Source organism: Ranitomeya variabilis, chromosome 7 (genome assembly GCF_051348905.1).
Source record: "Ranitomeya variabilis isolate aRanVar5 chromosome 7, aRanVar5.hap1, whole genome shotgun sequence".
In the NCBI taxonomy this organism is placed as follows: Eukaryota; Metazoa; Chordata; class Amphibia; order Anura; family Dendrobatidae; genus Ranitomeya; species Ranitomeya variabilis.
Window position 1 is genome coordinate 174,232,513 of NC_135238.1, and position 26,483 is coordinate 174,258,995.

General features: G+C 48.6%; 1 protein-coding gene across 1 annotated transcript in view; it reads left to right on the forward strand.

The window, feature by feature from the left end:
* The first annotated feature begins 259 nt into the window (after positions 1-259).
* LOC143784256 (putative methyltransferase DDB_G0268948) overlaps positions 260-26,483 on the forward strand; it is a 160,304-nt gene continuing 134,080 nt past the window's right edge. The window contains exon 1 of the mRNA XM_077272282.1: positions 260-405. The gene's annotated coding sequence lies outside the window, so the exon portion shown is untranslated. The remainder of the gene's footprint in view (positions 406-26,483) is intronic.

Here is a 26,483-nt window from a genome sequence, read left to right on the forward strand (position 1 = left end):
TCTGATCTCCGACATCCCTAAGTTCTGTAGCTGTTCTCTCCTGCACTATCTCCAGCTGCTGCAATTCTCCAGCCCCGTTTTGTCTCTGGATTCTGGATTTTATTGCTGAAGTTTTCCTCTCAAACTGTTTTCTCATGTGAATTATCTAATTCTGCCATCTATTTGTTTTCCAGTCAGCTGCACCTTGCTTACCTTTTTTTCTTTCCTTTTAAGTTATATCTCTGCTACATTAATATTCTGCCTTCCTCCCCTTGTTATCTGTGCTCAGGTTCAAATACAGGCAAGTATTGAATTTTGTGACAGAGGAACTGAAAGGGCTTATTTTTACACCTTATCCAGCTTGGCAAAACAAGTCACAACAACTCTTCTTCAAGATAAGTACAACTGAAGATCTAGTACATAAAGGTATATTACTATGGTCTATATCTTAGGTCTGTATACTTAAAGGGGTTTTCCCATAAGCAAAGTTAATTTTAAAGCTGATTTTAATCAACACATCTTGGAATAATAATAATTTTCACAATTGGATATGTTTAATAAAATGTTCCTGTGCTGAGATAATCTTATAAATGTGCCCCTGCTGTGTTCTGTGTAATGGCTGTGTCTTAACTGTGCAGGGACATTGTCTGTTCATACCACAGCTCCTGGGAAGAGGAGTAAGCGAAGGAGTATACAGATAGCACAGCTTGGGATTGCAGCTGATTATTTTTGTGAGATAAAGCAATTCCCTCCCTGTTTTTAAAAAAATGTTTTACCTCAAATAATTATTTACAATCCCCTGCTGTAATGTCTGTATCCTCTCATTTGCTTCCTCCCCTGCCCAGGAGATGTGCTATGATCAGACCATGTTCATGCACAGACACAGTAATTACACAGTACATAGCAGGGATATATTTGTAAGATTATCTCAGTACAGGAACATTTTTTTAAACACATCCAATTGTGGAAATTATTATTATTCCAAGATATATTGATCAACCCCTTCCCACCGCGCCCCTTTTTCGTTTTTGTGTTTTAGTTTTTCGCTCCCCTTCCCAGAGCCATAACTTTTTTATTTTTCCGTCAATATGGCCATGTGAGGGCTTATTTTTTGCAGGATGAGTTGTACTTTTGAACGACACCATTGTTTTTACCATGTCTTGTACTAGAAAACGGGAAAAAAATTCCAAGTGCGGTGAAATTGCAAAAAAAGTGCAATCACACACTTGTTTTTTGATTGGCTTTTTTGCTAGCTTCACTAAATGCTAAAACTAACCTGCCATTATGATTCTCCAGGTCATTATGAGTTCATAGACACCTATCATGTCTAGGTTATTTTTTATCTAAGTGGTGAAAAAAAATTCAAAACTTTGCTGAGAAAAAAAATGCGCCATTTTCCGATACCCGTAGCATCTAAATTTTTCGTGGTCTGGGGTCGAGTGAGGGCTTATTTTTTGCGTGCCGAGCTGACGTTTTTAATGATACCACTTTTGTGCAGATATGTTCTTTTGATCGCCCGTTATTGCATTTTAATGCAATTCTGGAGTTTCAAATTTTTTTCTCGCTACGCCATTTAGCGATCAGGTTAATGCTCTTTTTTATTGATCGGGCGATTCTGAATGCAGCGATACCAAATATTTTTAAAAACATTTTTTTTTTACTTTTGCCATGCTTCAATAGCCTCCATGGGAGGCTAGAGCCTGGCACCACTCGATCGACTCATCAGATCGCTGCTATGTAGCTGAAATGCAAGCTTGCTATGAGCGCCGACCACAGGGGAGCGCTCACAGCAGGCCGGCATCAGTAAACATAGAGGTCTCAAGGATCTCTATGGTTACCATCCTGATGCATCGCCGACCCCCGATCAGGTGACGGGGGTCGGCGATGCGCTCATTTCCGGCCGCGCGGCCGGAAGCAGTAGTTAAATGACAGCGGCATTTAACAGGTTAATAGCAGTGGGTGAATCGCGATTTCACCCGCCGCAATTGCGCGTACATGTCAGCTGTACAAAACAGCTGACATGTCGCGACTTCGATGTGGGCTCAGCGCCGGAGCCCACATCAAAGCAGGGGACCCGACATGCGCTGTGCTAGTACGGCGCATGTCGTGAAGGGGTTAAAATTAACTTTGTTCATGGGACCGCCCCTTTAAGACAAAATAATTAATATATCTATCAGAAAGATCGTTTACATTGTTCTGTTCTCTGTGTTATATAAAATGATGCATAATGGTAAAAAAGATGAGGCTAAAAGATCAAGAGGGTAAGCTAGCAAATAGTCAGAAAGTAGTAATCGAAGTATTCAAGGATTACTATGAAAATGTGTATATATATCAACAGCTCAATATTCCTTAGAGCAGACATGGGCAAAGTGCAGCCCGCAGACCACATGCAACCCTTTGGCTGTTTTGGTCTGAGCCATGAACTGAGACAATCAAAGGGCTTTATGCAGTGGCATCCCACACCATGTGGCCACCCTCCACCTCACTTTCACTAGGATATGGATACCAGTGAAATCAATGATAGAACAGGTAGCAGAGGGCTCCCTCTTCCATTATTGACCCTGTGCGTTTGAAACATGCCACTACATTATTCCAACTATAGCTGCGAAGAAACGTGGTGAGGGGAATTTTTTTGGTTTATTTTTTTGCCATCTCACTGCCCATGGGGGCTGTGTGGAGACAAAATACTATGTGAGTAGGCTGTTGACACAATACTGTGCAAGGGTCTGTGTGGGGACATAATACTGTGCTAGGAGGCCTTAAGGGGAGATCATACTGTTTAAATTGACATCTTACTGTTTTAAGGGCTGTGTGGCGACATTATACTATGTAAGAACATTTTACTGTTTTTGGGGACTGTGGCTGCATCATAATGTGTTGGGAGCTGTTGATCAAGGTACAATGACTGCATAACAGGAGCATATGGTTTACTGCTTCTTATAAGAAGCAGGGAATTACATGGGTTGATTCAGTGCTCGGTGTAAGAATCCAGGTTACAATAAGCTATATGTTAACATGTACAGTATATCACAAAAATGAGTACATGTCACCACTCTGTTGTTGGATATACCGGGACCAGGTGCTCCATTCCTCTCCCTAACACTAGCGGCTAGCTTGCCCTGTACCCTGGGTTATTTCTGATGGTGAAGATACTGGGGCCACGTACCTTGCCTTAGCTCCTGAATCCACTCTCAGTCTGTACCCTTACCCCACCCAGGGATGAGGAGAGTAGTAGTGCACCACAATACAACAACCAGACTGACAAGTTAATACAAACAGGGATAAAGGAAAATGCCAATCATACAAATATACTCACACAAACAATAGCAGTATACACCTTGGAATGGAGGATAGGTTAAAACCAAAGTAGTGAAAGAATAGGAATTAGCACACACTCAAAACCTAGCAACAGTCTCAGATAAGTCCATCAAACATCTTCTCAAACAATCACCTCTAACCACCATCTATTAGCCATGCAGCATGAGCTATCTCTGTCAATGAGTGCTTTCCAGAGCCCAGATTATATAGGAAATTGGAGTGGCTAACAGTGCACAGCTGAGAGTCTTAATGCAGGAAAATTTCCAAGAGCTCTCAACTGAGCAGATTAACCCCTGTACTGCTAAAAGAAACCTGCATTGTTTAATATGAAAGTGAAGTTCTGTTAATAAATGCAGGAGTAGATGAAATCAGATGCTGCGGTCTTCTGGCTCCTATCTGTTGCAGTATACCTGTGACAGTACACCCATCACATTTTTGTAAATATTTTATTATATCTTTTCATGATGTAACACTGAAGATATGACACTTTGATACAATGTAAAGTAGTCAGTAGGGTTGAGCGAAACGGGTCGACCATTTTCAGAAGTCGCCGACTTTTGGCAAAGTCGGGTTTCATGAAACCCGACCCGACCCCTGTGTGGGGTCGGCCATGAGGTCGGCGATCTTCTGAATCTGGTATCGGGATTCCGATACCGAGTTCCGATATGTTTGCGATATCGGAAATCGGTATCAGAATCCACATTTAAGTGTAAAATAAAGAATTAAAATAAAAAATATTGATATGCTCACCTCTCCGACGCAGCCTGGACATCGCCGCTGGTAACCGGCATCTTCCGTTCCTAAAAATGGCGCTTGAAAGACCTTTCGAATGCTTCACGGCTTGTGATTGGTCGCGGCGGCCCACGTGACCGCTGAGCGACCAATCACAAGCCGGTGACGTAATTCTCAGGTCCTGTTCTGGTTCTCAGGTACATGAGAATTAAGTCACGGCTTGTGATTGGTCGCTGAGCGGTCACGTGGGCCGCCGCGACCAATCACAAAGCCGTGACGTCATCGGAAGGTCCTTCACGCGTTCATTCTTAAGAAGGAAGGCTGCCGGAAAGAAGCCGAGGGTGAGTATATTCCTATTAGGTATATACTCACCCTCGTACGCGCCCTGCTTCTTTCCAGCAGCCTTCCTTCTTAAGAATGAACGCGTGAAGGACCTTCCGATGACGTCACGGCTTTGTGATTGGTCGCGGCGGCCCACGTGACCGCTCAGCGACCAATCACAAGCCGTGACTTAATTCTCATGTACCTGAGAACCAGAACAGGACCTGAGAATTACGTCACCGGCTTGTGATTGGTCGCTCAGCGGTCACGTGGGCCGCCGCAACCAATCACAAGCCGTGAAGCATTCGAAAGGTCTTTCAAGCGCCATTTTTAGGAACGGAAGATGCCGGTTACTACCAGGGTGCGTCAGAGGGTAAGTATATCAATTTTTTTTATTTTAATTCTTTATTTTACACGTAAATATGGATCACAGGGCCTGAAGGAGAGTTTCCTCTCCTTCAGACCCTGGGAACCATAGTATCCTATTGCACTGCATTGGGTTTCGCGTTTCGGCCGACCCCGACCCCGACTTTTTTATAGGATTGGCCGATTTCACTCGACCCGACTTTTGAGAAAGTCGGGTTTCGTGAAACCCGACCCGATCCTATAAAAATAAGTCGCTCAACCCTAGTAGTCAGTGTACAGCTTGAAAAACTGTGTGAATTGGTGTGCCCTCTAAATTGTATAACAGTGTAAATTGGTGTGCCCTCTAAATAACGCAACACATAGCCATTAATGTCTAAACCACTGGCAACAAAATTGAGTGCAAGCCTGAGTGAAAATGGCCAAGTTGTGCCCAGTTAGACATTTTCCCTCTCCGGCGTCACATGACTCATTAGTAATGATGGGCGAACTCAAGCAGTAAAGTTTGGAACTTTGAACTCCCAGGTGCTTCACAGTAGTTTAGAACATAGAGCCGTGAAAAAAAAAATCACATTTTTTCCACAAAAATGATTTTTCAGCAACGATTTTTTTATTTTCACAAGTAAAAAAGGAGAACATGGACCACAAAATTTGTTGTGCAATTTCTCATGAGCACGCCAATACCCTATATATGTGGAAAACCACTGTTTGGGTGCTCGGCAGGGCTCGGAATGGAAGGAGTGACGTTTTGGATTGCAGATTTTGATGGAATGGTCTGCAGACGTCATGCTGCGTTTCCAGAGCCCCTGATGTGCCTAAACAGTGGAAACCCCTCACAAGTGACCACATTTTGGAAACTAGACCCTTCAAGGAACTTACCTAGCTGTGTGCTGAGCACTTTGAACTGCCAGGTGCTTCACAGAAGTTTAGAACGTAGAGCCGTGAAAATAAAAAAAATCACATTTTTTCCACAAAAATGATGATTCAGGAATGATTTTTTTATTTTCACAAGTGTAAAAGGAGAAAATGGACCATAATAGTTGTTGTACAATTTCTCCTGAGTACGCCGATACCCCATATGTGGGGGAAAACCACTGTTTGGGCGCACGGCAGGGCTTGGAAGGGAAGGAGCACATTTTGACTTTTTGAACGCAAATTTGGTTGGAATTGATAGCGGACGCCATGTCGCTTTTGAAGAGCCCCTGGTGTGCCTAAACATTGGCAAACCCCCACAAGTGACCCTATTTTGTAAACTAGACCATTCAAGGAACTTATCTAGCCATGTGGTGAGCACTTTGAACTCCCAGGTGCTTCACAGTAGTTTAGAACTTAGAGCCGTGAAAAAAAAAACACATTTTTTCCACAAAAATGATCTTCCAGCAACAATTTTTTATTTCCAAAAGTAAAAAAGGAGAAAATGGACCACAAAAGTTGTTGTGCAAGTTCTCATGAGTACGCCGATACCCCATATGTGGGGAAAACCACTGTTTGGGCACACGGCAGGGCTCGGAATGGAAGGAGTGACGTTTTGGATTGCAGATTTTGATGGAATGGTCTGCAGGCGTCATGTTGTGTTTCCAGAGCCCCTGATGTGCCTAAACAGTGGAAACCCCTCACAAGTGACCACATTTTGGAAACTAGACCCTTCAAGGAACTTATCTAGCTGTGTGGAGAGCACTTTGAACTGCCAGGTGCTTCACAGAAGTTTAGAACGTAGAGCCGTGAAAATAAAAAAAATCTAATTTTTTTCCACAAAAATGATGTTACAGGAATGATTTTTTTATTTTCACAAGTGTAAAAGGAGAAAATGGACCACAAACGTTGTTGTATAATTTCTCCTGAGTATGCTGATACCCCATATGTGGGGGAAAACCACTGTTTGGGCGCACGGCAGGGCTCGGAAGGGAAGGAGCACCTTTTGACTTTTTGAACGCAAAATTGGTTGGAATTGATAGCGGACACCATGTCGCATTTGAAGAGCCTCTGATGTGCCTAAACATTGAAAAACCCCCACAAATTACCCCATTTTGAAAACTAGACCCTTCAAGGAACTTATCTAGCTGTGTGGTAAGCACTTTGAGCCCCCCCGGTGCTTTACAGAAGTTTAGAACGTAAAGCCGTGAAAATAAAAAATCTAATTATTTCCACAAAATTATTTTTCAGCAATGATTTTTTATTTTCACAAGTGTAAAAGAAGTAAATAGACAACAACATTTGTTGTGCAATTTCTTCTGAGTACAATGATACCCCATATGTGGGGGAAAACCACTGTTTGGGCGCACGAAAGGGCTCGGAAGGGAAGGAGCACCTTTTGACTTTTTGAACGCAAAATTGGTTGGAATTGATAGCGGATGACATGTCGCGTTTGAAGAGCCCCTGATGTGCCTAAACGTTGAAAAAAAACACAAGTGACCCCATTTTGAAAATTAGACCATTCAAGGAACTTATCTAACCATGTGGTGAGCACTTTGAACTTCCAGGTGCTTCACAGTAGTTTAGAATGTAGAGTCATGAAAAAAAAATCACATTTTTTTCCACAAAAATGATTTTTTAGCAACGATTTTTTTATTTACACAAGTAAAAAAGGAGAAATGGACCAGAAAAGTTGTTGTGCAATTTCTCCTGAGTACGCTATGTGGGGGAAAACCACTGTTTGGGCTCACAGCAGGGCTCTGAAGGGAAGGAGCACCTTTTGACTTTATGAACGCAAATTTGGTTGGAATTGATAGCGGACGCCATGTCGCATTTGAAGAGCCCCTGATGTGCCTAAACATTGGAAAACCCCCACAAGTGACCCTATTTTGAAAACTAGACCCTTCAAGGAACTTATCTAGCCATGTGGTGAGCACTTTGAAATCCAAGGTGCTTCACAGTAGTTTAAAACGTAGTCGTGAAAAAAAATCTCATTTTTTTCCACAAGAATGATTTTTCAGCAACGATTTTTTTATTTTCACAAGTAAAAAAGGAGAAAATGGACCACAAAAGTTGTTGTGCAATTTCTCATGAGTACGTCGATACCCCATATGTGGGGAAAACCACTGTTTGGGTGCACGGCAGGGCTCGGAATGGAAGGAGTGATGTTTTGGATTGCAGATTTTGATGGAATGGTCTGCAGGCATCATGTTGCGTTTCCAGAGCCCCTGATGTGCCTAAATAGTGGAAACCCCTCACAAGTGACCCCATTTTGGAAACTAGACCCTTCAAGGAACTTTTCTAGCTGTGTGGTGAGCACTTTGAACTGCCAGGTGCTTCACAGAAGTTTAGAACGTAGAGCTGTGAAAATAAAAAAATAACATTTTTTCCACAAAAATGATTTTTCAGGAATGATTTTTTTTATTTTCACAAGTGTAAAAGGAGAAAATGGACAACAGAAGTTGTTGTGCAATTTCTTCTGAGTACGCCGATACCCCATATGTGGGGGAAAACCACTGTTTGGGCGCACGACAGGGCTTGGAAGGGAAGGAGCACCATTTGACTTTTTGAACGCAAATTTGATTGGAATTGATAGCGGATGCCATGTCGCGTTTGAAGAGCCCCTGATATGCATAAACATTGGCAAACCCCCACAAGTGACCCTATTTTGAAAACTAGACCCTTCAAGGAACTTATCTAGCCATGTGGTGAGCACTTTGAACTCCCAGGTGCTTTACAGTAGTTTAGAACGTAGAGCAGTGAAAAAAACGATTTTTCAGCAACGATTGGAGTGTCTTTTTTTATTTCAGATTTTGATGGAATGATCTGCAGGCATCATGTTGCATTTGCAGAGCCCCTGATGTGCCTAAACAGTGGAACTCCTCACAAGTGACCCCATTTTGGAATCTACACCCCTGAATGAATTTATCTAGAGGCCTAGTTTTATAGTATTGATTATAGTGCTTTTTGTTTTACTGGTGTATGAATTTATAATGTGGTGTTATATGTAAGATGTGCGGGGTACATCAGATTTATATAAGTGTGTTGTGTCAGCAGGGTATAACCAAATTTTATTAATCTGTGGATGTGTGGTATGCTTTGAAGCAATCCTTAATGCAAAGACCAGGTTTCTCAGGGCAGGTTTCACAATGTTAAATTGTGTCCTTTTGGATTCCCCTCTTGGAGCATACTCTGCATTGCTTTTGTGATCGTCCTGCCCTCGCTGTTTGGGGAATCTGTCCTGGGAAATGTTGACCTGGGACAATACGGGCACTATCAGATTCTGAAGTACTGGGACCCTCACCTACCTGAGTGCCAAACATTAGGGTCTTGATGACTACCTCCTGAAACTGAAAGAAGGTCCCCGTATTGCCTGCAGATCGGAACAGCACAAAAGCATTGTACATTGCCATCTGTACAATGTGCATGGCCAATTTTTTGTACCATACTTTGGCTTTTCGCATGGCACTGCATGGTTGGAGGACCTGATCTGAAAGATCCACCCCCCATGTACCGATTGTAATCCAAGATACAATCTGGCTTTGGGACTTGTGTTGTATTCCCACGAACAGTGACAAGGGTGCTGTTGTCACGGTGTATGGTGGTCAGGATAAGGACATCCCTTTTGTCCTTATACTTGACCACCAGTATGTTGTCGCTGCATTGGGCTCTGCTTTTCCCTTTTCTCAGCATTTGCCCAATTAGCGGCTTAGGGAGGCCTCGCTGATTTTTTTGCACGGTGCCACATGCAGCTGTACCTCTGGCAGAAAGGGCCTTGAAGAGTGGGATGCTGGTGTAAAAGTTATCAATGTAGAAGTGATAACCCTTATCCAGCAGTGGGTGCAGCAATTCCCACACAATTTTCCCACTCACCCCCAGGACGGGGGGGGGGGGCATTCAGGGGGGTTAACTTGGGTGTCCTTCCCCTCGTAGACCCTAAATCTGTGGGTGTACCCTGAGGTACTCTCGCACAGTTTGTACAGCTTTATTCCGTACCTGGACCTCTTACTGGGCAGGTATTGTTGGAATTTTAGCCTCCCTTTGAAGTGAACGAGAGATTCATCAATAGCGATGTTCCTCTGGGGTATATACGCCTCAGCAAATTTTCTGCTGAAGTGTTCAACCATTGGCCGAATTTTATATTGACGATCAAAGTTAGGATCGTCTCAGGGAGGACACTGAGCATTATCATTATAATGCAAAAATTTATGGATCCCTTCAAAACGTTTCCTTGTCATGGGCATGCGGAATACCCATAATAGAGGGATGTGGGATCTTCCTCACTGGCTGAATCCGTGTCGGACGCAAGGATGGCGTAAGCCTCCACTGGTAAATAGCGCCTTGTTGACGAATGGGCCATTTTTTTTTTTCAAAACCCTGGGGATGTGTGTAAGTGGTGCTTTTAAACGTGTAATGTGTGGGGCTTGTGTAATAGGGTACTCTGTATTATAGCAAAACGGAGAGAAAAAAAAGTAGAGAGATGAAAATGTAGAAAAGAAAAAAATGAAAAGAAAAATCAGATGTTAAAAAAAAGTTTGTAAAAAAAATTAAATGTTCACTACACTAATGCCCTCCCTATAAATTTACCCGCAAATAATTCTTTTTTACAAAAGAAAAACGGATGTCAGCAACAATGTGACCTATGCTCCCCTAATGCACTCGCTGAAAAGTTAATCGACGCAACTAATTCTTTTTTTTACAAAAGAAAAATGGACGTCAGCAACAATGTGTCGTACGCTCCCCTAATGCACTCACTAAAAAGTTAACAGATGCAACTAATTCTTTTTTTTTTACAAAAGAAAAACGGACGTCCGCAACAATGTGACGTACGCTCCCCTAATGCACTCGCTAAAAATTTATTCAGCACAACTAATTATTTTTTTACAATAGAAAAATAAACGTCACCAACAATGTGATGTACGCTTCCCTAATGCACTAGAAATTACCTGGTGATAGCAACAAACACTGATGCCGGCAAACCCTAACACACTACCTATAAAACTACCCTGTACGATTTTTTTCCCTACAACAAGATTGGACGTCACCAAACACTGACGCCGACTATACCTAATACACTACCTATAAAACTACTCTATACGATTTTTTTTTCTATAAAAGATCAGTCGTCACTAACGCTGTGACGCCGGCTACGCTACCTTGCTACGTCTTAATCTACACTATAATAACTACTATAATTATTTTTTTCTAAAAAAAAAAAAATCGGACGTCACTTAGATCGTGATGTCCCTACGCTAACTAGCTAAAAAGAGAAAAATTCCTGTGGCGCCGTCTTTGATCAGCAGCGATACTGATCAGAGCGCTGCGGACACAGGAAGTGCACAAATGCTCTGCACAGGACGCAGCGTACACAAAAAAGTGCGCTAAAAATTCAATTGGAGGTGGGGGAGGGGGTACTGGAACAGGGAGGGGGGATGAGAAAGGGGTTGTCACCAAACACTGACGCCGGCTGCGCTACCTTGCTACGTCTAAAACTAAACTGTACTAACTACTATTATTTTTTTTTTCTAAAAAAAAAAATCGGACGTCACTTAGACAGTGATGTCTGCTACGCTAACTAGCTAAAAAGAGAAAAATCCCTGTGGCGCAGCCTTTGATCAGCAGACATACTGATAAGAGCGCTGCGGACACAGGAAGAGCACAAATGCTCTGCGCAGGATGCAGCGCACACAAAAAAGCGCAAAACAAGTGCGCTAAAAATTCAATTGGAGGTGGGGGAGGTACTGGAACAGGGAGGGGGAATGGGAAAGGGGGCGTCACCAAACACTGACGCCGGCTACGCTACGTGTAAAACTACACTGTACTAACTACTATTATTATTTTCTAAAAAAAAAAAATTTGACGTTGCTTAGACTGCAAAGTCCGGTGCTATGCTAACTATGTAAAAAAAGAAAAATTCCCGTGGCGCAGTGTCTGTCAGCAGCAATACTGGTCAGAGCACTGCGGAGATGGGAAGAGCAAGAATGCTCAGCGCAGGACGTCGCGCACAGGAAAAAAGCACAAAAAAGTGCGCTAAAAAAAAATCAGTTGGAGGGTGGGGGGGAGGGGTACTGGAACAGGGATGGGTGATGGGAAAGGGGTGGGGGAGGTGCTGCTGCTCTGCTGTGATCACAGGAGGCAGGAGATCGCCGGGTTGATCACACTGGCCACCAATGGATTCTTTTCTCAGGTGAGACACAGAGGGGCTTGGACAACCACTCTGCACACCAAATCTGAGGTAAAGATGGCGTGCAGGGCGGTGATCGGTATTTTAGATTAACCCCTTTGGCGCTGATTGGCTAGAAGCTATTGTTCAGCCAATCAGCGCCCTAGGGGTTAATCAGGTGAGGTGATGTGGTGATCACCCCACCCACTGTGACGGCTGTGATTGGTGCTACTTCACTCATCACAGATCACAGCCGGTCACATGCTTTTTTTTTTTTTTAATAACTTTATTGTTTTATTGCTGTAATTAGTTGGTCAGAATTGACCAGCCAATCACAGCGATCACCGTTGTGAGGGGGCGGTGCAGCCCCCTGGGGCTACGTGCGGAGATGGTCTGCTGTCATGGACAGCAGCCGTCGGAACCCGGACACAGCGCGATGCCACATGGTGACCGGAAAATGACTATGCCGTACTAGTACTGCGCTGGTCAGAAATGCACCTCCCGCAGCGCAGTACTAGTACGGCGGAGGTCGGGAAGGGGTTAATCAGTTTTCACATGTCTAACCCTTTTTTTTTATCCCATACAATCTAGACCTGTTGTTTTGGATCTTTTTCATGAACTTATTGGAAAGGACTTAATAGAATTGGATAGAAAACAGGAAAGAAATGCCCTCAGAGATCTGAAAACCAACACGGACCTCATTATAAGACAGTCTGACAAGGAGCGTGGGGTAGTAGTGTTAAATTCAGGGTTGTATTATGCTGAAAACCTTAAAATTTTGAATGATTCTTCTACATATGTCAGAATTTCAGATAATCCTATTGACAAATATACTGAAGAGATTAGTAGATTGCTTGATGATGGACTTGCTCTCGGAGCAATAATACAAAAAATTTCAGATTATATCTTTGTGAAAAATCCTGTTGCACCTATCTACCATGCTCTGCCCAAATTGCATAAAAATATTTTCCCCCTCCCTTCAGGGCTATTATTTCAGGTATAGGTTCTTTTTCAGAACATCTTGGAGAATGGGTTGATCATTACTTACAGCCCTTAGTAGTCAACCTACCAGGTTATATACGGCAGTGTTCCCCAACTCCAGTCCTCAAGGTCCACCAACAGATCATGTTTTCAGGATTTCCTTTGTATTGCACAGGTGATGCAATTATCACCTGGGCAAGACTAAGGAAATCCTGAAAACATGACCTGTTGGTGGGCCTTGAGGACTGGAGTTGGGGACCCCTGATATACGGGACACTAGAGCTGTTATCTCTGCTTTAGATGGTTTTAGTTGGTCTTCTTCTTATTTATGGATGACATGTGATATTGTGGGACTGTATCCTTCCATCCCACATAAAATCATAATTTCTAGTTTAAAATTTTTTTGGAACAAGTATAGTTATTATAAAGGAGAGATTCAATTATTTATTATTGAGGCAACAAATTTTCAATTAACACACAATTATTTTTCATTTGATAATATTTTTGTCCTACAAAAACAAGGAGTAAGTATGGGAGGGAAATGCTCTCCCTCCTTGGAAAAGATAACAGTTGCGGTATGGGAGGAAAAATTCATTTTTAATGAAAATAACCCTTTTGCCTTAAATATTTCCTTTTTTGGTCATTACATAAGATGACTTGATATTAATTTTGAACGGTACTCCTTTGGAAATTTCTGAATTTATTAATTATATCAATGATAATGAATTCTATTTCACTTTCACTTATAATTTTTCTAAAGTGTCTATTAGTTATTTAGACATTGTACTATCAGCAGTTCTCATCACAAATACAGTTTTTATTTCACCATATAGAAAGCCTACAGACACTAGTTCTATTTTACAAGCCCATTCATCACATCCGAAACATGTCATCAGAAATCAAGGGTGTAACTACAACAGGTGCAGGGGTTGCAATCGCACCCGGGCCCTGGAGCCTATGGGGCCCTAAAAGTCCCTTTGACCTATAGAAAAAGACTATTGCGATTAAAGATTTAAAATATTTGGGGGCCCCATTGGAGCTTTCGCATCAGGGCTAGTGTTGAGCGATACTTTCCGATATCGGAAAGTATCGGTATCGGAAAGTATCGGCCGATACCGTCACAGTATCGGAATCCAATCCGATACCGATACCCGATCCCAATGCAAGTCAATGGGACGAAAATATCGGAATTAAAATAAACCCTTTCTTTCCTTGTAGGTTAATTCTACATGAAGGAAAACAACTAAGAATAATGTAGGATGTATTGGGGGAGGTGGCGGAGACATTAAAGGCACAGGGGTTTATCCCAATCAAATAGAATAGCAGTATTTTTAATTTTTTTATGACGTTCGGCGTTAGAAAGAATTTGACTATGTTAATTTTTTATTTATTTTGTCAGATATTGATGTTTCACTACTTCCACGCCCTTCACCCTATTTTTTACTTCTCCCACACTTTCTTCTTCATTATCCTCATCATCAGCTTCTGTGACATCAACTTCTTCACCTTATTCATCTTCTTCTTTTCTACGTATATATATTTTTTTTTTTTTACATTGTTCATATTCTTTTTATTTAACTATTATCTTTTTTATATTCAACTTCTTCATCATATTCTTATTTGTGACAGGCATTCCCGTAGTTGTTATCTATAAAAGTTTGAAGATTACACCTTCCGTTCTGCCTGTCACAAAACAGTTACATTTGTCCGCGTTCAGTTTGGCCTGCAGCATCAGGCTTTATCCAGGGGCACCACGAGGAGGAACGGACTCACCCCCATACACTGCTTAGTCTTCTTCTGCTTATAATTTAGATAATATCTTTTGCTCTGATATTTAGTCTTATGCTTAATGTTCTTCTGCTCTTTGTTCTGCAGCCTCTTGTTCTTCTGCTTCTCGGTCTTCCAGGTTGTCGTCGTCATCTCCAGGGTCGTCATCTCCAGGGTCGTCGTCATCGGGGTCGTCGTCATCGGGGTCGTCGTCATCGGGGTCGTCGTCATCGGGGTCGTCTTCAGGGTCATCGTCTCCAGGGTCGTCGTCATCTCGGTGGTTGTCGTCTCTGGTGTCGTCATCATCTTAGGGGTGGTCTTCCGGGTCATCGTCTTTCGGGTCTTGAACTTGGAAATGTAGCAGAAGGTACAAGAAGGCTGAGAAAATGCCGAGAAACAGCTGATGGAACTGGAACTCGGATGGCTACCCGAAGGTCCAAGAGCCAATGGAACTACCGAGGACCAGCTGACGTTACTGGAACCCGGTTACTAAGCAGGAGGTACCCGTGCCTGAAAGCACTACCAAGGACCACCTGACGTTGGTGGAACTCGGATACCCAGAGGGAGGCACCTAAGCCAAAGGCTCTGCCCGGAACCAGCTGACGGTACTGGAACCAGGATGGGGAGCAGAAGGTACAAGAGCAAAAGACACTGCCGAGAACCAGCTGACGGTACTGGAACCCGGATGGGTAGCCGAAGGTCCAAGAGCCAATGGAACTACCGAGGACCAGCTGACGTTACTGGAACCCGGTTACTAAGCAGGAGGTACCCGTGCCTGAAAGCACTACCAAGGACCACCTGACGTTGGTGGAACTCGGATACCCAGAGGGAGGCACCTAAGCCAAAGGCTCTGCCCGGAACCAGCTGACGGTACTGGAACCAGGATGGGGAGCAGAAGGTACAAGAGCAAAAGACACTGCCGAGAACCAGCTGACGGTACTGGAACCCGGATGGGGACCTATTCAAGCTTGTCTTCCTAGGGCCCCAACTGGCGGTGTGTTAGAGCCCAGGGACAGCAGGAGGAGGAGCAGGGGGAGGGGAGTGTAGGCCGAAGCCTGCACAGGCGGCAGCTTTGGGTGTGTTGTGTCTGCGTGGCTTTTGCAGGACACGTTGCCGGCTACACAGCAGGGGAACAGCTGGCGGTGCTGGACCCCACTGACACATTGGCGAGGTGTTTGGCTCTGTGCAGCCAGCACTTCCGGACAGCAACTAGCGTTGTTGGAGCCCGTGCTCTGCAGGTGGAGCAGAGTGTAGGCCGAAGCCTAATTGAACCGATTTCAAAAGTCACCTTTAACCCCCCCTCAGGGGTTACAAAGTAGAAGAGCCACAGCTTATGCAGCAGCAGTGCTGCGCAAGTCAAAGGTTGCTCTTGTAATTTTTCTCCTTGCACACGCTGAATGGAACACGTATAACATTTAGCCCTTTATACAGTCAAACTGTGTAATGGAGGCGAGAGTTCCCTTTGTAATGAGACGCAGCACAGGTGTCAAGAATCCCACCTTGGTGCTGGGTGCAGCCTCCCGAGCGTTGTTATTTGCTGTACAGGAGTCTGCGCTGTCGTGTTATCCCCTGGCCTAGCGCCGTTAGCGCTGCCCATCTTCTGGCATCATGTAATGTCGGCCGGTGCGGTTCGCGATGCCCCTGAATCCCAGCCCCGCAGTGTCTTAACATTGGTAAAACACTGCGGGGCTGGGATTCAGGGCCTGGCGCAGCACATATGTTCGCCTCTCACACTCGGGTCCTTACACCCGCTTCAGACTGTGCGGCGTCATCTGATCCCTTATCGCATGCCACGGCCATGAAGCCGCACAGTCCGAAGAAGGCGGAAGGAGAGGAGGGACAGGCGAACTGATGCACTGATCCTGCCCATGAATCGCACCCTCGCAGTCCCAATAAATAAGACACCGAGGGGCGTTGTGTGGGTCAGGGCGGCCGCAGAGGCGCAGCCAGCCAAACAATGATGCCAGAAGACGGGCAGCGCTACCAAGGGGGTTGCAGCGTGTCATTACAAAGGAAAGTCACACCACCGGGACGGTTAAATGGTCACACAGAGGACACATTTCAGACGTGTTTTCAGTTCCACATGTGCGAGGAGAATACGTTTCTGAGCCACCTTGCACACATGCAGCATTACCGCTGTACAAGGTGGCTGGATAACGTAAAAACGCCTGGGGGAGGGGGGACAGGTTCCCTTCAATTTCAGTTCTTGTGTCTGCGTGGCTTTTGCAGGACACGTTGCCGGCTGCACAGCAGGGGAACAGCTGGCGGTGCTGGACCCCACTGACACATTGGCTGGTGTTTTTCTCTGTGCAGCTAGCACATCTGGGCCCCAACTGGCGGTGTGTTAGAGCCCAGGGACAGCAGGAGGAGGAGCAGGAGGAGGAGGAGCAGGGGGAGGGGAGTGTAGGCCGAAGCCTGCACAGGCGGCAGCTTTGGGTGTGTTGTGTCTGCGTGGCTTTTGCAGGACACGTTGCCGGCTACACAGCAGGGGAACAGCTGGCGGTGCTGGACCCCACTGACACATTGGCGAGGTGTTTGGCTCTGTGCAGCCAGCACTTCCGGACAGCAACTAGCGTTGTTGGAGCCCGTGCTCTGCAGGTGGAGCAGAGTGTAGGCCGAAGCCTAATTGAACCGATTTCAAAAGTCACCTTTAACCCCCCCTCAGGGGTTACAAAGTAGAAGAGCCACAGCTTATGCAGCAGCAGTGCTGCGCAAGTCAAAGGTTGCTCTTGTAATTTTTCTCCTTGCACACGCTGAATGGAACACGTATAACATTTAGCCCTTTATACAGTCAAACTGTGTAATGGAGGCGAGAGTTCCCTTTGTAATGAGACGCAGCACAGGTGTCAAGAATCCCACCTTGGTGCTGGGTGCAGCCTCCCGAGCGTTGTTATTTGCTGTACAGGAGTCTGCGCTGTCGTGTTATCCCCTGGCCTAGCGCCGTTAGCGCTGCCCATCTTCTGGCATCATGTAATGTCGGCCGGTGCGGTTCGCGATGCCCCTGAATCCCAGCCCCGCAGTGTCTTAACATTGGTAAAACACTGCGGGGCTGGGATTCAGGGCCTGGCGCAGCACATATGTTCGCCTCTCACACTCGGGTCCTTACACCCGCTTCAGACTGTGCGGCGTCATCTGATCCCTTATCGCATGCCACGGCCATGAAGCCGCACAGTCCGAAGAAGGCGGAAGGAGAGGAGGGACAGGCGAACTGATGCACTGATCCTGCCCATGAATCGCACCCTCGCAGTCCCAATAAATAAGACACCGAGGGGCGTTGTGTGGGTCAGGGCGGCCGCAGAGGCGCAGCCAGCCAAACAATGATGCCAGAAGACGGGCAGCGCTACCAAGGGGGTTGCAGCGTGTCATTACAAAGGAAAGTCACACCACCGGGACGGTTAAATGGTCACACAGAGGACACATTTCAGACGTGTTTTCAGTTCCACATGTGCGAGGAGAATACGTTTCTGAGCCACCTTGCACACATGCAGCATTACCGCTGTACAAGGTGGCTGGATAACGTAAAAACGCCTGGGGGAGGGGGGACAGGTTCCCTTCAATTTCAGTTCTTGTGTCTGCGTGGCTTTTGCAGGACACGTTGCCGGCTGCACAGCAGGGGAACAGCTGGCGGTGCTGGACCCCACTGACACATTGGCTGGTGTTTTTCTCTGTGCAGCTAGCACATCTGGGCCCCAACTGGCGGTGTGTTAGAGCCCAGGGACAGCAGGAGGAGGAGCAGGAGGAGGAGGAGCAGGGGGAGGGGAGTGTAGGCCGAAGCCTGCACAGGCGGCAGCTTTGGGTGTGTTGTGTCTGCGTGGCTTTTGCAGGACACGTTGCCGGCTACACAGCAGGGGAACAGCTGGCGGTGCTGGACCCCACTGACACATTGGCGAGGTGTTTGGCTCTGTGCAGCCAGCACTTCCGGACAGCAACTAGCGTTGTTGGAGCCCGTGCTCTGCAGGTGGAGCAGAGTGTAGGCCGAAGCCTAATTGAACCGATTTCAAAAGTCACCTTTAACCCCCCCTCAGGGGTTACAAAGTAGAAGAGCCACAGCTTATGCAGCAGCAGTGCTGCGCAAGTCAAAGGTTGCTCTTGTAATTTTTCTCCTTGCACACGCTGAATGGAACACGTATAACATTTAGCCCTTTATACAGTCAAACTGTGTAATGGAGGCGAGAGTTCCCTTTGTAATGAGACGCAGCACAGGTGTCAAGAATCCCACCTTGGTGCTGGGTGCAGCCTCCCGAGCGTTGTTATTTGCTGTACAGGAGTCTGCGCTGTCGTGTTATCCCCTGGCCTAGCGCCGTTAGCGCTGCCCATCTTCTGGCATCATGTAATGTCGGCCGGTGCGGTTCGCGATGCCCCTGAATCCCAGCCCCGCAGTGTCTTAACATTGGTAAAACACTGCGGGGCTGGGATTCAGGGCCTGGCGCAGCACATATGTTCGCCTCTCACACTCGGGTCCTTACACCCGCTTCAGACTGTGCGGCGTCATCTGATCCCTTATCGCATGCCACGGCCATGAAGCCGCACAGTCCGAAGAAGGCGGAAGGAGAGGAGGGACAGGCGAACTGATGCACTGATCCTGCCCATGAATCGCACCCTCGCAGTCCCAATAAATAAGACACCGAGGGGCGTTGTGTGGGTCAGGGCGGCCGCAGAGGCGCAGCCAGCCAAACAATGATGCCAGAAGACGGGCAGCGCTACCAAGGGGGTTGCAGCGTGTCATTACAAAGGAAAGTCACACCACCGGGACGGTTAAATGGTCACACAGAGGACACATTTCAGACGTGTTTTCAGTTCCACATGTGCGAGGAGAATACGTTTCTGAGCCACCTTGAACACATGCAGCATTACTGCTGTTCAAGGTAGCTGTAAAACATAGAAACACCTGGGGGAGGGGGGACAGGTTCCCTTCAATTTCAGTTCTTGTGTCTGCGTGGCGGTCGCAGGACACGTTGCCGGCTACACAGCAGGGGAACAGCTGGCGGTGCTGAACCCCACTGACACATTGGCTGGTGTTTTTCTCTGTGCAGCTAGCACATCTGGGCAAAAACTGGCGGTGTTAGAGCCCAGGGTCAGCAGGAGGAGCAAGGGGAGCGGAGTGTAGGCCGAAGCCTGCACTCGAGCAAGTTGAAAGGAAACCTTTAACCCCCCCCCCCCCCCCAGGCGTTTGTAGCTGAAAGAGCCATTGTGTACAGCACTAATGCTGGAAAAGGTAAACTTAGCTCTTTTAATTATGGTCCTTGTACATGCGGAACCTAACATTTATGAAATGTGTCTCCTCACAGCGTTAAACCGTCCGGTAGGTGGAACTTTCCTTTGTCGTGTGACGCAGCACAGCCATCATTTTTACCCCCTTGGCGCCGTGCGCCGCCTCCTCAGCGTTGTTTGAATCTGTCCCGGAGCCTGCGCTGTTAGGTTAGCCCTTGGCCATGCACACATGTTGCGCTGCCCGTCTTCTGACCTCATTTGGTGTCAGGCTGGCTGCGCCTGTGCGGGTGCGCTGGCCGAGATCCCGCCTCGCAGTGTCGTCTAATGTAATCCCACCGCGGGCCTGTGATCCGTGCCCGTGCGCAGTGCATATCCTCTCCTCTCACTCCCCTCCCTACGGCTTTTTCAGACTGTGCGGTGTCACGGCCGTGGCATGCTATTAGGGACCAGCTGACATCGCACAGTCTGAAGAAGCCGTAGGGAGGGGAGTGAGAGGAGAGGATATGCACTGCGCACGGGCACGGATCACAGGCCCGCGGTGGGATTACATTAGACGACACTGCGAGGCGGGATCTCGGCCAGCGCACCCGCACAGGCGCAGCCAGCCTGACACCAAATGAGGTCAGAAGACGGGCAGCGCAACATGTGTGCATGGCCAAGGGCTAACCTAACAGCGCAGGCTCCGGGACAGATTCAAACAACGCTGAGGAGGGGGCGCACGGCGCCAAGGGGGTAAAAATGATGGCTGTGCTGCGTCACACGACAAAGGAAAGTTCCACCTACCGGACGGTTTAACGCTGTGTGGGGACACATTTCATAAGTGTTTGGTTCAGCATGTGCAAGGAGCATCACGAAAAGAGGCACTTTTTCCCTTTGCATCATTACTGCTGCACAAGGTGGCTCCTTCAGTAACAAACGCCTGGGGGGGGGGGGGGCAGGTTCCCTTACATTTAACTTGTTGTGTCTGCGTGGCGGTCGCAGTACACGTTGCCGTATACACAGCAGGGGAACAGCTGGCGGTGCTGAACCCCACTAACACATTGGCGAGGTGTTTGGCTCTGTGCGTACAGCACTTCTGGACGGCAACTAGCGGTGTTGGAGCCCAGGGACAGGTGGAGGAGGAGGAGGTTGGAGGAGGTTGGAGGAGGTAGGAGGGATTGCCACACACACAGCAGGGGAACAGCTGACGTTACTGAACCCCAATAACAGAGGAGGGACTGTTGACTGTGCGTACAGCACTTCTGGACGGCAACTGGCGGTGTTGGAGCCCAGGGACAGGTGGAGGAGGAGGAGGTTGGAGGAGGTAGGAGGAGGTAGGAGGGATTGCCACACACACAGCAGGGGAACAGCTGACGTTACTGAACCCCAATAACAGAGGAGGGACTGTTGACTGTGCGTACAGCACTTCTGGACGGCAACTGGCGGTGTTGGAGCCCAGGGACAGGTGGAGGAGGAGGAGGTTGGAGGAGGTTGGAGGAGGTAGGAGGGATTGCCACACACACAGCAGGGGAACAGCTGACGTTACTGAACCCCAATAACAGAGGAGGGACTGTTGACTGTGCGTACAGCACTTCTGGACGGCAACTGGCGGTGTTGGAGCCCAGGGACAGGTGGAGGAGGAGGAGGTTGGAGGAGGTAGGAGGAGGTAGGAGGGATTGCCACACACACAGCAGGGGAACAGCTGACGTTACTGAACCCCAATAACAGAGGAGGGACTGTTGACTGTGCGTACAGCACTTCTGGACGGCAACTGGCGGTGTTGGAGCCCAGGGACAGGTGGAGGAGGAGGAGGTTGGAGGAGGTAGGAGGAGGTAGGAGGGATTGCCACACACACAGCAGGGGAACAGCTGACGTTACTGAACCCCAATAACAGAGGAGGGACTGTTGACTGTGCGTACAGCACTTCTGGACGGCAACTGGCGGTGTTGGAGCCCAGGGACAGGTGGAGGAGGAGGAGGTTGGAGGAGGTAGGAGGAGGTAGGAGGGATTGCCACACACACAGCAGGGGAACAGCTGACGTTACTGAACCCCAATAACAGAGGAGGGACTGTTGACTGTGCGTACAGCACTTCTGGACGGCAACTGGCGGTGTTGGAGCCCAGGGACAGGTGGAGGAGGAGGAGGTTGGAGGAGGTAGGAGGAGGTAGGAGGGATTGCCACACACACAGCAGGGGAACAGCTGACGTTACTGAACCCCAATAACAGAGGAGGGACTGTTGACTGTGCGTACAGCACTTCTGGACGGCAACTGGCGGTGTTGGAGCCCAGGGACAGGTGGAGGAGGAGGAGGTTGGAGGAGGTTGGAGGAGGTAGGAGGGATTGCCACACACACAGCAGGGGAACAGCTGACGTTACTGAACCCCAATAACAGAGGAGGGACTGTTGACTGTGCGTACAGCACTTCTGGACGGCAACTGGCGGTGTTGGAGCCCAGGGACAGGTGGAGGAGGAGGAGGTTGGAGGAGGTTGGAGGAGGTAGGAGGGATTGCCACACACACAGCAGGGGAACAGCTGACGTTACTGAACCCCAATAACAGAGGAGGGACTGTTGACTGTGCGTACAGCACTTCTGGACGGCAACTGGCGGTGTTGGAGCCCAGGGACAGGTGGAGGAGGAGGTTGGAGGAGGTTGGAGGAGGTAGGAGGGATTGCCACACACACAGCAGGGGAACAGCTGACGTTACTGAACCCCAATAACAGAGGAGGGACTGTTGACTGTGCGTACAGCACTTCTGGACGGCAACTGGCGGTGTTGGAGCCCAGGGACAGGTGGAGGAGGAGGAGGTTGGAGGAGGTAGGAGGAGGTAGGAGGGATTGCCACACACACAGCAGGGGAACAGCTGACGTTACTGAACCCCAATAACAGAGGAGGGACTGTTGACTGTGCGTACAGCACTTCTGGACGGCAACTGGCGGTGTTGGAGCCCAGGGACAGGTGGAGGAGGAGGAGGTTGGAGGAGGTAGGAGGAGGTAGGAGGGATTGCCACACACACAGCAGGGGAACAGCTGACGTTACTGAACCCCAATAACAGAGGAGGGACTGTTGACTGTGCGTACAGCACTTCTGGACGGCAACTGGCGGTGTTGGAGCCCAGGGACAGGTGGAGGAGGAGGAGGTTGGAGGAGGTTGGAGGAGGTAGGAGGGATTGCCACACACACAGCAGGGGAACAGCTGACGTTACTGAACCCCAATAACAGAGGAGGGACTGTTGACTGTGCGTACAGCACTTCTGGACGGCAACTGGCGGTGTTGGAGCCCAGGGACAGGTGGAGGAGGAGGAGGTTGGAGGAGGTTGGAGGAGGTAGGAGGGATTGCCACACACACAGCAGGGGAACAGCTGACGTTACTGAACCCCAATAACAGAGGAGGGACTGTTGACTGTGCGTACAGCACTTCTGGACGGCAACTGGCGGTGTTGGAGCCCAGGGACAGGTGGAGGAGGAGGAGGTTGGAGGAGGTTGGAGGAGGTAGGAGGGATTGCCACACACACAGCAGGGGAACAGCTGACGTTACTGAACCCCAATAACAGAGGAGGGACTGTTGACTGTGCGTACAGCACTTCTGGACGGCAACTGGCGGTGTTGGAGCCCAGGGACAGGTGGAGGAGGAGGAGGTTGGAGGAGGTTGGAGGAGGTAGGAGGGATTGCCACACACACAGCAGGGGAACAGCTGACGTTACTGAACCCCAATAACAGAGGAGGGACTGTTGACTGTGCGTACAGCACTTCTGGACGGCAACTGGCGGTGTTGGAGCCCAGGGACAGGTGGAGGAGGAGGAGGTTGGAGGAGGTAGGAGGAGGTAGGAGGGATTGCCACACACACAGCAGGGGAACAGCTGACGTTACTGAACCCCAATAACAGAGGAGCGACTGTTGACTGTGCGTACAGCACTTCTGGACGGCAACTAGCGGTGTTGGAGCCCAGGGGCAGGTGGAAAAGCAGAGGAACACAATGTAGGCCGAAGCCTGAGAAAGTCGAAAGGGAACCTTTAACCCCCCCCCCAAGGCGTTTGTAGCTGAAAGAGCCAGCTTGTGCAGCACAAAAGATGCAAAAGGAAAAGGTGGCTCTTTTCATCATGCTCCTTGCAAACACAGAACTAAACACTTTTAAAATGTGTCCCCTGAAGCCGTGAAACCGTCCCGGAGGTGGGACTTTCCTTCGTAATATGACGCAGCACAGCCATCATTACTACCCCCCCGCCGCCGTGCCCCGGCTCCTCAGCGTTGTTTGATTCCGTCCCGGAGCCTGCGCTGTTGTGTTATCCCGTGGCCAGGCACACTTAGCGCTGCCCATCTTCTGACATCATTTGGTGTCAGGCTGGCTGCGCCTGTGCGGCCGCGCTGGCCGAGAGCCCGACTCGCAGTGTCTTCTGATGTAATCCCACTGGGGGCCTGGGATCCATGGCCATGCGCAGTGCATATCCTCGCCTCTCACTCCCCTCCCTACGCCTTCTTTTTCAGACTGTGCGGTGTCACGGCCGTGGCATGCTATTAGGGACCAGCTGACACCGAACAGTCTGAAGAAGCCATAGGGAGATGAGTGAGAGGTGGAGGTTCAGATATGCACTGCGCATGTCCATAGATCCCAGGCCCCCAGTGGGATTAAATCAGAAGACACTGCGAGGCGGGCTCTCGGCCAGCGTGGCCGCACAGGCGCAGCCAGCCTGACACCAAATGATGCCAGAAGACGGGCAGCGCTAAGTGTGCCTGGCCACGGGATAACATAACAGCGCAGGCTCCGGGACGGAATCAAACAACGCTGAGGAGCCGGGGCGCGGCGCCGGGGGGGTAGGAATGACGGCTGTGCTGCGTCATATTACGAAGGAAAGTCCCACCTCCGGGACGGTTTTACGGTATCAGTGGACACATTTTATAAGTGTTAAGTTTTGCGTGTGCAAGGAGCAAAACCAAAATAGCTACCTTTTTCCTTGTGCAGCATTACTGCTGCACAAGGTGGCTCTTTCAGTAACAAACGCCTTGGGGGGGGGGGGACAGATTCCCTTACATTTCAGTTGTTGTGTCAGCGTGGCGGTCGCATGACACATTGCCGGCTACACAGCTGGGGATCAGCTGACGTTACTGAAACCCAATAACACTGGGTCGTATGTTTTGACTGTGCAGACGGCACATCTGAGCCTCAACTGGCGGTGTTGGAGCCCAGGAATTTAAGTTCAGGTGGTAGAAAGATGAACACAACAGGAGACCTGGATAACGTATACAGTGACCTAATTATTTAATCAGGAGGAGGAGTGGCAAATTCCTGCGAGATCCAGGCCTTGTTCATTTTCAGGAAAGTAAGCCGGTCAACGTTATCGGAGGATAGTCGCATGCGACGGTCAGTTAGTACACCACCTGCAGCACTAAAGACACGTTCCGATAATACACTGGCCGCAGGGCAAGACAGCACCTCCAATGCATACTGGCTTAGCTCTGGCCATGTATCCAGCTTTGAGACCCAAAACTTGAAAGGGGAAGAGCCGTCTGGGAGTACAGCAAGAGGGCAAGACATGTAGTCTGTCACCATCTGACGGAACCGTTGCCTCCTGCTGACTGGAGCCGTCTGTGATGGTGTAGACTTTTGTGGCGGGCACAGAAAACTGTGCCACAGTTCGGCCATACTGGTCTTGCCTTGGGCAGAGGCACTGCTTCTGCTCCCTCTTTGTGCAGAGCCTCCACCACTGCCTGGACGCACTGAGCTGCTTTGGAATGCACTAGCAGCACTTCTCTCAGTTGGAATGGAGAAGATGATGGAACTGACCAGTGTGTCTTGGTACTCCCGCATTTTTCGCTCCCGGTTCAACGGTGTGATGAGGCTTTCTACGTTGTCCCGGTAGCGAGGATCGAGGAGGGTGAACACCCAATAATCAGACATGTTGAGAATGTGGTCGATGCGGCGGTCGTTTCTCAGGCACTGCAGCATGTAATCCACCATGTGCTGCAGACTGCCAACTGCCCAAGAAACGCTGTCCCCAGCTGGAGGCGTGATCTCTGCCCGCTCGTCATCACCCCACCCTCGCTGTACACACTGAGTACTGGACAATTCGGGAACTCCCTCCTCTGGACGGATGTCTTCCTCCTCCATTGACTCCTCCTCATCCTCCTCACAAACTGTCCCCTGCCTACGCGTTTGTGAGGAACCACGTGGCGCTGACTGTCCAGAAGATGATGGAAGTGGTGAATCCTCATCCTCCACCTCTTCCACAACATCATCCGTTAGCGCTTGCAGTGATTTTTCAAGCAGGCAGATAAGGGGGACAGTCATGCTGACTAGTGCATCATCTGCACTCGCCATCCGCGTGGAATAATCAAAGGGACGCAAAACCTGGCAGACATCCTTCATAGTGGCCCACTCTGTGGTTGTGAAGTCTGTACGGTGCTGACTGCGACTTTTTTGCGCCTGATACAGCTGGTACTCCATTACAGCTTGCTGCTGCTCACACAACCGCTCCAACATATGTAACGTGGAATTCCACCTGGTAGGTAGGTCACATATGATGCGATGTTCCGGCAGGCGGTGTCGGCGCTGCAGAGCCGCAATGCGCGCTTTTGCCGTGCTGGAACGCCGCAAGTGAGCACACTCTAGGCGGACCTTGTGCAGCAGTGCATCAAGATCCGGATAGTCCCTCAAAAAACTCTGCACGACCAAATTGAGCACATGTGCCAGACATGGGATGTGAGTGAGGTTGCCGAGGCCCAGGGCTGCCACCAGATTTCGGCCATTATCACACACTACCAT